The sequence below is a fragment of the Ahaetulla prasina genome, chromosome 3 (assembly GCF_028640845.1).
Source record: "Ahaetulla prasina isolate Xishuangbanna chromosome 3, ASM2864084v1, whole genome shotgun sequence".
In the NCBI taxonomy this organism is placed as follows: domain Eukaryota; kingdom Metazoa; phylum Chordata; class Lepidosauria; order Squamata; family Colubridae; genus Ahaetulla; species Ahaetulla prasina.
The window spans coordinates 228,178,993-228,187,343 of record NC_080541.1 but is presented as its reverse complement, the minus strand read 5'-3'; positions in this window follow the sequence as shown (position 1 = coordinate 228,187,343).

Genomic DNA, 8,351 nt, shown 5'->3' with positions numbered 1-8,351 from the left:
AGAGATATTAACTGGTGTAAGAAAAGACAGCCGTCCTTAAAATATTTTGTATTTTTCCTTTTTCCATCGGGCCTTATTTCTTTAACATCACTGAAGGAGCTCAGAATAAGATCCCATTGTTTAATTAATGAATAGGGTAGGTTTTGCATATTAAAGAGAGAAAATGGCTTTGGCTAAAAGAGAAGAGATGGTTTCCTGAACTTGGAAGGGAGTCACGGGATGCCTTGCTAAAGTGTTAATATTTCCTTTATTCAAAGGAGAATAAAGGAAAAAAAACCTCCCTTTTTACTACTCTGTAATCTTTTATTTATTTATTATTTATTTATTTTTATTTGTCACAACAATATACATAAGTATCACACAAAAGATTATATAGTATATAAACATATATATGAGGAAATATAAGGCGGTATAAGCATATATATAAGAAGAAAAAAGAGAAACAATAGGACAGAAACGGTATTTATTTATTTATTTATTTATTTATTTATTTATTAAATTTCTAGACCGCCCTTCTCCCGAAGGACTCAGGGCGGTGTACAGCCTTATTAAAATACATAGATAGACAATAAATTTAAAAATAATTTTAAAATGAAATATTTAACCGGCCAATTTAACTAAAAATAGCAAAACCAATTAAAATCAGTACAAAATTTAAAATTTAAAATTTAAAAAACTAAAAAATCTAATCCAGTCCTGCGCACCTGAATAGGTGTGTTTTGAGTTCACGACGGAAGGTTCTAAGGTCCGAGAGTTGGCGAAGTCCTGGGGGGAGCTCGTTCCAGAGGGCGGGAGCCCCCGCAGAGAAGGCCCTTCCCCTGGGTGTCGCCAGACGACACTGCCTAGCTGACGGCACCCTGAGGAGTCCCTCTCTGTGAGAGCGCACGGGTCGGTGAGAGGTATTCGGTAGCAGAAGGCGGTCCCGTAAATAGCCCGGCCCTATGCCATGGAGCGCTTTAAAGGTGATCACCAACACCTTGAAGCGCACCCGGAAGGCCACAGGTAGCCAGTGCAGTCTGCGCAGGATAGGTGTCACCCGGGAGCCACGAGGGGCTCCTTCTATCACCTGCGCAGCCGCATTCTGGACTAACTGCAGTCTCCGGATGCCCTTCAAGGGGAGCCCCATGTAGAGAGCATTGCAGTAGTCTAGGCGAGACGTCACGAGGGCGTGAGTGACCGTGCATAGGGCATCCCGGTCTAGAAAGGGGCGCAACTGGCGCACCAGGCGAACCTGGTAAAAAGCTCTCCTGGAGACGGCCGCCAAATGATCTTCAAAGGACAGCCGTTCATCCAGGAGGACGCCCAAGTTGCGCACCCTTTCCATCGGGGCCAATGACTCGCCCCCAACAGTCAGCCGCGGCTGCAGCTGACTGTACCGGGATGCCGGCATCCACAGCCACTCTGTCTTGGAGGGATTGAGCTTGAGCCTGTTTCTCCCCATCCAGACCCGTACGGCTTCCAGACACCGGGTAGGCACATTTGTGCTCTTATGCACGCCCCTTATGGTCCGCTTAGGAATGGGGTGAGGTCAATAGTAGAAAGTTTTTGGTTAAAGCTTTTGGGATTATGGGAAGAGACCACAGAGTCAGGTAAAGTATTCCAAGCACTGATGATTCTGTTACAGAAGTCATATTTTCTGCAATCTAGATTAAAGCGGTTAACATTGAGTTTAAATCTATTGGTTGCTCTTGTATTATTGCAATTAAAGCTGAAGTAGTCTTTAACAGGAAGGACATTACAGCAGATGATTCTATGAGTTAAACTTAGGTCTTGTCGAAGGCGACGGAGTTCCAAGTTTTCTAAGCCTAGGATTTCAAGTCTGGCGGCATAAAGTATTTTGTTGTTTTCAAATCTCTTAATTTGGGGTAATAAGGAACCCTAAAATTTCAGGTAACAATATGATCCTGTTTTATGTGAAATCTTCCAATGAGTGAAGTGTAAATTGATGGTCTGGTGAAAAAAAAAAGATGGGAAATAAAAAGAAGATGGGAAGAAAAAGATTTAACCTTTTAATCATTTGCTTTAATGCAGGGGTCTCCAACCTTGGTCCCTTTAAGACTTGTGGACTTCAACTCCCAGAGTCCCTCAGCCAACAAAGCTGGCTGAGGAACTCTGGGAGTTGAAGTCCACAAGTCTTAAAGGGACCAAGGTTGGAGACCCCCGCTTTAATGGAACATAGAGTTGGAATGGACCTTAGAGGTCTTCTGGTCCAACCCCCTGCTCAAGCAGGAGACCCTGCCCCATTCCAGACAAGTGGACGTCTTCTAGTCTCTTCTTGAAAGCCTTCAGTGATGGAACACCCACAACTTCTGGTGGCAAGCTGTTCCACCGGTTAATTGCTCGCACAAGAAATTTCACCTTAGTTCTAGGTTGCTTCTCTCCTTGATCAGTTTCCATCCATTGCTTCTTGTCCTGCCTTCAGGGGCTTTGGAAAAGAAGCTGATTGAGCCTCTTCCTCTTTGTGGCAGCCCCTCAAATATTGGAACACTGCTGTGATGTCAGCCTAGCGCTTCTCGTCATTCAACTACTAGACAGACCCAAGTCCTGCAACCGTTCATCGTACGTTTTCTCCACCAGTCCATTCCCCTTAGCAGAGGAGGGGTCCTTGCCCTGAGATACTAAAGCACTTTGAGTTTGAAGAGGGGTCCTTGCATTGAGATATTTAAGGCAGTTTGGACAAGCCAGGAGCAGGAAGCCATCTGCTTGCAAACGTGCCTGGAGCAATTTGGCTTTTTCTTAATGATTAATGATTAATCTAGATTGCAGAAAATATGACTTCTGTAACAGAATCATCAGTGCTTGGAATACTTTACCTGACTCTGTGGTCTCTTCCCACAATCCTAAAAGCTTTAACCAAAAACTTTCTCCTATTGACCTCACCCCATTCCTAAGAGGACCATAAGGGGCGTGCATAAGCGCACAAACGTGCCTACCGTTCCTGTCCTATTGTTTTTCTTTTCTTCTTCCTAAATATATATATATATATGCTTATACCTCCTTATATTTACTCATATATATGTTTATATACTATATAATCTTTTTGCATGATGCCTACATATATTGTTGTGACAAAATAAATAAATAAATAAATTGTGCTGATGGGGGGGGGGGTATCATCCTAACAGGGAATTTGGGAGGAAAAGAGAAGTTTGGTGAAGAGAGACCAAAGGCAGCATTAGGACCATCATCACCCAATATAGATACAGCAAACCGGAAAATCTGATCTATAGGAAGGCTAGAAGTTGAGATTGGCTCTGATAAAAAAATCTTGCAGGTCAGGTTTTGCTGAATAAATTACCTCCTTCTCCTCCTCTTCCCCTTCCTCCTTCTCTCCATAAACCCTACTCTTTTCCAGCGCTGATGATGTTACCTACTAGGGTCATGAAACATCTGGAAGAAAAGCACCAAGCTCAGAGGCCCTATAGTCCAACTCTTCCTCCTCCTCCTCCTCCTTCCTCTTTCTCCTCTTCGTCTTCCTCTCCCTCTCCTTCTTTCTCCTCTTCTCTCTTCTTCTTCTCATCTTCTTCTTGTTGTCTTCTTCCTCTTCCTCTCCTTCCTCTTTCCTCCCCCTTTCCTCTCCTTTTTTTCTTGTTTCTTCTGCTTCTTTTCCTCCTCCTCTTCCTCCTCTTCCCCTTCCTCCTTCTCTCCATAAACCCTACTCTCTTCCAGCACTGATGATGTTACCTAGTTGGGTCATGAAATGTCTGGAAGAAAAGCACCAAGCTCAGAGGCCCTCCTCCTCCCTCTCCTTCTTCCTCCTCTCCTTCTTTCTCTTCTTCTCTCTTCTTTTTCTCTTCTTTTTCTTGTCTTCTTCCCCTTCCTCTCTTTCCTCTCTCTTTCCTCTCCTTTTTTCTTGTCTCTCCTCCTCTTCCTTCTTCCTCTTCCTCCTCCTCTCCTTCTTTCTCTTCTTCTCTCTTCTTTTCTTCTTTTTCTTGTCTTCTTCCTCTTCCCTCTCCCTTTCCTTTCCTTTTTCTTGTCTCTCCTCCTCCTCCTCCTCCATAAAATTAATCTTAAACTAATCCACGAGAGAAGCAACCTAGAACTAAGCAGAAATTTCCTGACAGTGAGAACAATTAATCCATGGAACTGCTTGCCTCTGGAGGTTGTGAGTGCTCCATCACTGGGCCCAGTTGTGGTCATAAGTTGAGGACAACGTGTGCAAGCGTTCAGAATGCCATACCTAGAGGTCTGCAAAAGATAACATAAAACAGGAGATGGCTATTGCAGTTAAACTGTCATTTTTGGTAACACTGTGGTTGGACGCAGGGGTGAAATGCTCCCGGTTCGGACCGGCTCGCGCAATCCGGTAGCGATGGTGGCTGGTGGTTTGGAGGACCGGTAGCAAAAATCCCTGGCCCCGCCCCCCCACCTCTGCTGAGCCGCACCATCAGCAGAGGTTTTTTTTAAAAAAAACTTTTAAAAGCAGTTTTTCTTCAGCCGAAAACATGCTTTTAAAAGTAAAAAAAAAAGCCTTTGAGGATCCCGCGGCTCAGCTGAGATTGGCAGAACCCTTTAAAAGTTTTTTGTTTTTTTTAACAACCTCTCCGGCCCAAGAGGTTGAAAAAAAAATGTTTTAAAAGGCTCCTCTGGTGATCCCAGATGAGTTCCTCAGGACCAGAACCTTAAAAAACATGTTTTCTATGTGTTAAAACAATTATTTTAAAAGGTTCTGGGCTGCTATGAGGGAACTTCAGCTGAGATCGTCAGAGGAGCTTTTAAAATCTTTTTTTCCTCTGGCGATCCCAGATGAGTTTCCTGATCCTCACAGGCTTTTAAAATAATTTTTTAACAGCCCCCACTTACAAGAGCTCCCACCCATGCCCACCCAATGCCCCCTCCTCACTTACCTATAATTACTGCTCCTTTCGGGCTGGCAAAGCCATGCGTTACTTCAGCTATTGTAATCAGTTGCATCAGCTAGCAACTGATTCTGCCTGCCTAAAATCCATCTCCTTGTGAGCAACTGAATCTGCCTGCTTTGCTGGCTGAGGAACTCTGGGAGTTGAAGTCCACAAACCTTAAAGTTACTAAGGTTGGAGACCTCTGATCTAAATAACAACAACAACAACAACAACAATAATAAAATAAAATATTTGTGCAGCTTTCTGAGATTTGGTGTGTTTCTGTAGTGTTTCACTCTAACTAGACAAACACACAAAATCTCACGAAGCTGTATGTGGCGTGTGTGTGTGTGTGTGTGTGTGAGTCAGTTGTGTGTGTGTAAAGTGTGAAAGTGTGAGGTTCCTGCTTGTTGCAGGGGCCATTTTGGGTGAAGTGCAGCTGCTTTTACATTGTGTGTGAGTCAGTTGTGTTGTGTTGCGTTGTGTGTGTGTAAAGCGTGAAAATTGATTTTTGGTACCTCTTATTGTTTTGTATACTTTTGTTTATTATTTTTATTGTTTATTGTTATTGGCCACGCCCACCGAGTCATCTGATCACCAAGCCACACCCACCAATTAAGCCACACCCACAGAACCGGTAGGGAAAATTTTTAGATTTCACCCCTGGTTGGATGCCTAAGTCAATGGTAGCTGTGCAAATCATGACATCTTCAAATTTCCTCCCTGGGTGAATAAAAGGTACCCTGTTTCCTCCAAAATAAGACATCCCCTGATAATAAGCCTAATCGGACTTTTGAGCGCATGGCAATAAGGCCAAGCGCTTATTTCAGGGTTCAAAAAAATATAAGACGGGGTCTTATTTTCGGGAAAACACGGTAGGTCTCCCTTAACAGGAAGAATTTTTCTTCTCAAAATCCCAAAAACTTCAACCAAAAACTGTCTACTATTGACCTCACCCCATTCCTAAGAGGACTATAAGGGGCGTGCATAAGAGCACAAAAGTGCCTACCGTTCCTGTCCTATTGTTCCCTTTCATTATATCAAATTAATATAGTTGTTGCATACTTTTGCTTATATATACGTTTATAGGATGTGTTGTTGTTTTATGTCAATTTTTGCGTATACTGTTGTGACAAATAAAAAAAAAATTACCGGAGAGAAGAAACTAAAAAGGAATACAATGAAGAAGAAAAAAACAGCACAGTAAAATTCACAGCAGTCAAAATCCAGATAAAATCCATAACGTGTGTTTGATTGAAATCAATGACTTGTTTCCTGCTTAATGACCCTAAGCCATGTTTACAACTCACTTGCAAAAAAAAATATTAGTTCAAGGCAGCTCATCTATAAATGGATTCATGCACCTGAAAATCCTTTTCAGTATGCGAGAAAAATGAATTGAGCATCAACCTGTAACTCTCAAAATCATGCAATACCCTGGGGGTATTGATTTGGGGAGGGGGGGGAGAAATTAATCAATTAGTCAAGCTATTCTCCAAAGCACCTGAAGGCAGGACAAGAAGCAATGGGTGGAAACTAATCAAGGAGAGAAGCAACTTAGAACTAAGGAGAAACTTCCTGATATGGAGAACAATTAATCAATGGAACAACTTGCCTCCAGAAGTTGTGAATGCTCCAACACTGGAAGTTTTTAAGAAGAGATTAGATAACCATTTGTCTGAAGTGGTGTAGAGTTTCCTGCCTAAGCAGGGGGTTGGACTAGAAGACCTCCAAGGTTCCTTCCAACTCTGTTATTCTATTCTATTCTATTCTATTCTATTCTATTCTATTCTATTCTATTCTATTCTATTCTATTCTATTCTATTCTAATCTGTATCTATTGCTGTTGCTGATACACTTTTAAAAATACAATATTGCTTTTATTATTCTAATCCCTGAACAATAACTTAATATTCCTATTTATTTTTTAGGACTACAGTTAGTCCTTGACTTGCAACAGTTCATTTAGTGACCATTCAAAGTTGCAACAGCACTAAAAAAACAACGACTTATGACTGTTTTTAATAGTTACAACCTTTGCAGCATCCCCAGGGTCACATGATCAAAATTCAAACACTTGGCATCTGATTCATATTTATGACGGTTGCAGTGTCCTGGAGTCACATGATCCCCTTTTACGACCTTCTGACAAGCGAAGTCAAGCGGGAAGCCAGATTCACTAAATGACCATGTTACTAATTTAGCGACTGCAATGATTCACCTAACAAAAGTGGCGAGAAAAGTCGTAAAATTTCTCACTTTGCAACACACGTTTCGGGCTCAGTTGCGGTTGTAAGTTGAGGACGACCTGTATTGCTCTTATAAATGCTGCTTTTATTATTTTTATCCTAATCCCTGAACAATACTTTAATACTCAAATTAATTTTTTAGGACTGCTTGCAAATAAAATAATAATAAATAAAATATTTATAAACACTCTATAAATAAGATAAGAAATATACGATTATTTTTCTTCTGCAGTGCTGAAAGAACAGGCAAGAAGTCAGTACTTTCTTTTCCCTTCTTTTCTCGCTCCGCTTTCTCTCGCATCTTTCTTGGCATATGTAATTTATGTTAGGATGATATCAATCTCAATAAAAGCTGTGCAAAATAAATAAATAAATAAATTACATTCTGTATTTCTTAACTGCCCATCCCTCTCAGAGTGGGACCTGGGGTGGTGTGTGCAATATAATTATTTATAATCCCAATAAAATTACGGTTCAGCATTTGCTAAGTTTTTATCCAGGTTATTTATCATTTTATGGATCGAGGATGCAGGATGGTTGGGTGGCTTTCATCCCTCTGTGTCGTAAAGGACCACCGGGCAGGGCATACTTGATGCTGAGCCCATCCCCAGCGCCCAGCGGTGCCCCCTTGGCCAATCTGGCGATACATTCCAAGCATCCAAGCCAGCTGGCGCAAAGCAGGAAAGGCCAGCCAGATGCCCGGCTGATGTTGCCAAAGCAACTGGGAGCTTCCTGGGGCAGGGAAGGCTCCGATTGGCTGCTCGGCGTGACTGAGCACATCCCAGAACAGGCAAGAAGCTCATTGGTCGCCCGGGTGACGGCGAGGAAGGCAGGGCAAGAAGCTCTTCGGATTGGCTGGCGGGCTGAGTGATGGGTTGCCTTGGCGCCTCATCCTGCGGAGGCAGTTTCCGTGGCAACTGGAGTTGTAAAGGAGAGGGAGGGGGGCTTAGGCGGTCCTTGGCCAAAAGGGAAGATGCCAGGGGAGGAGAAGGGTGGGGGGGCAGGCGGAAGAAATGCCTTTGGAGATGGGTTGCAAAAAAAATAAAATTAAAATTAAAATCCCTGCCTCTGGGCTGGATCATCAGCCAGCCAGCTGGGCCCCTGATTTCATAAGAGGCTTTGCTTCTGCATATGTGTGTATGTGTATAATACACACACTATATACTCTGTCTGTGTAGTGTCTGTGTGTGTACATACACTATATATGAGTGTGTATAGTTTATATATATATACACACACACACGTAAACACACTATATAGT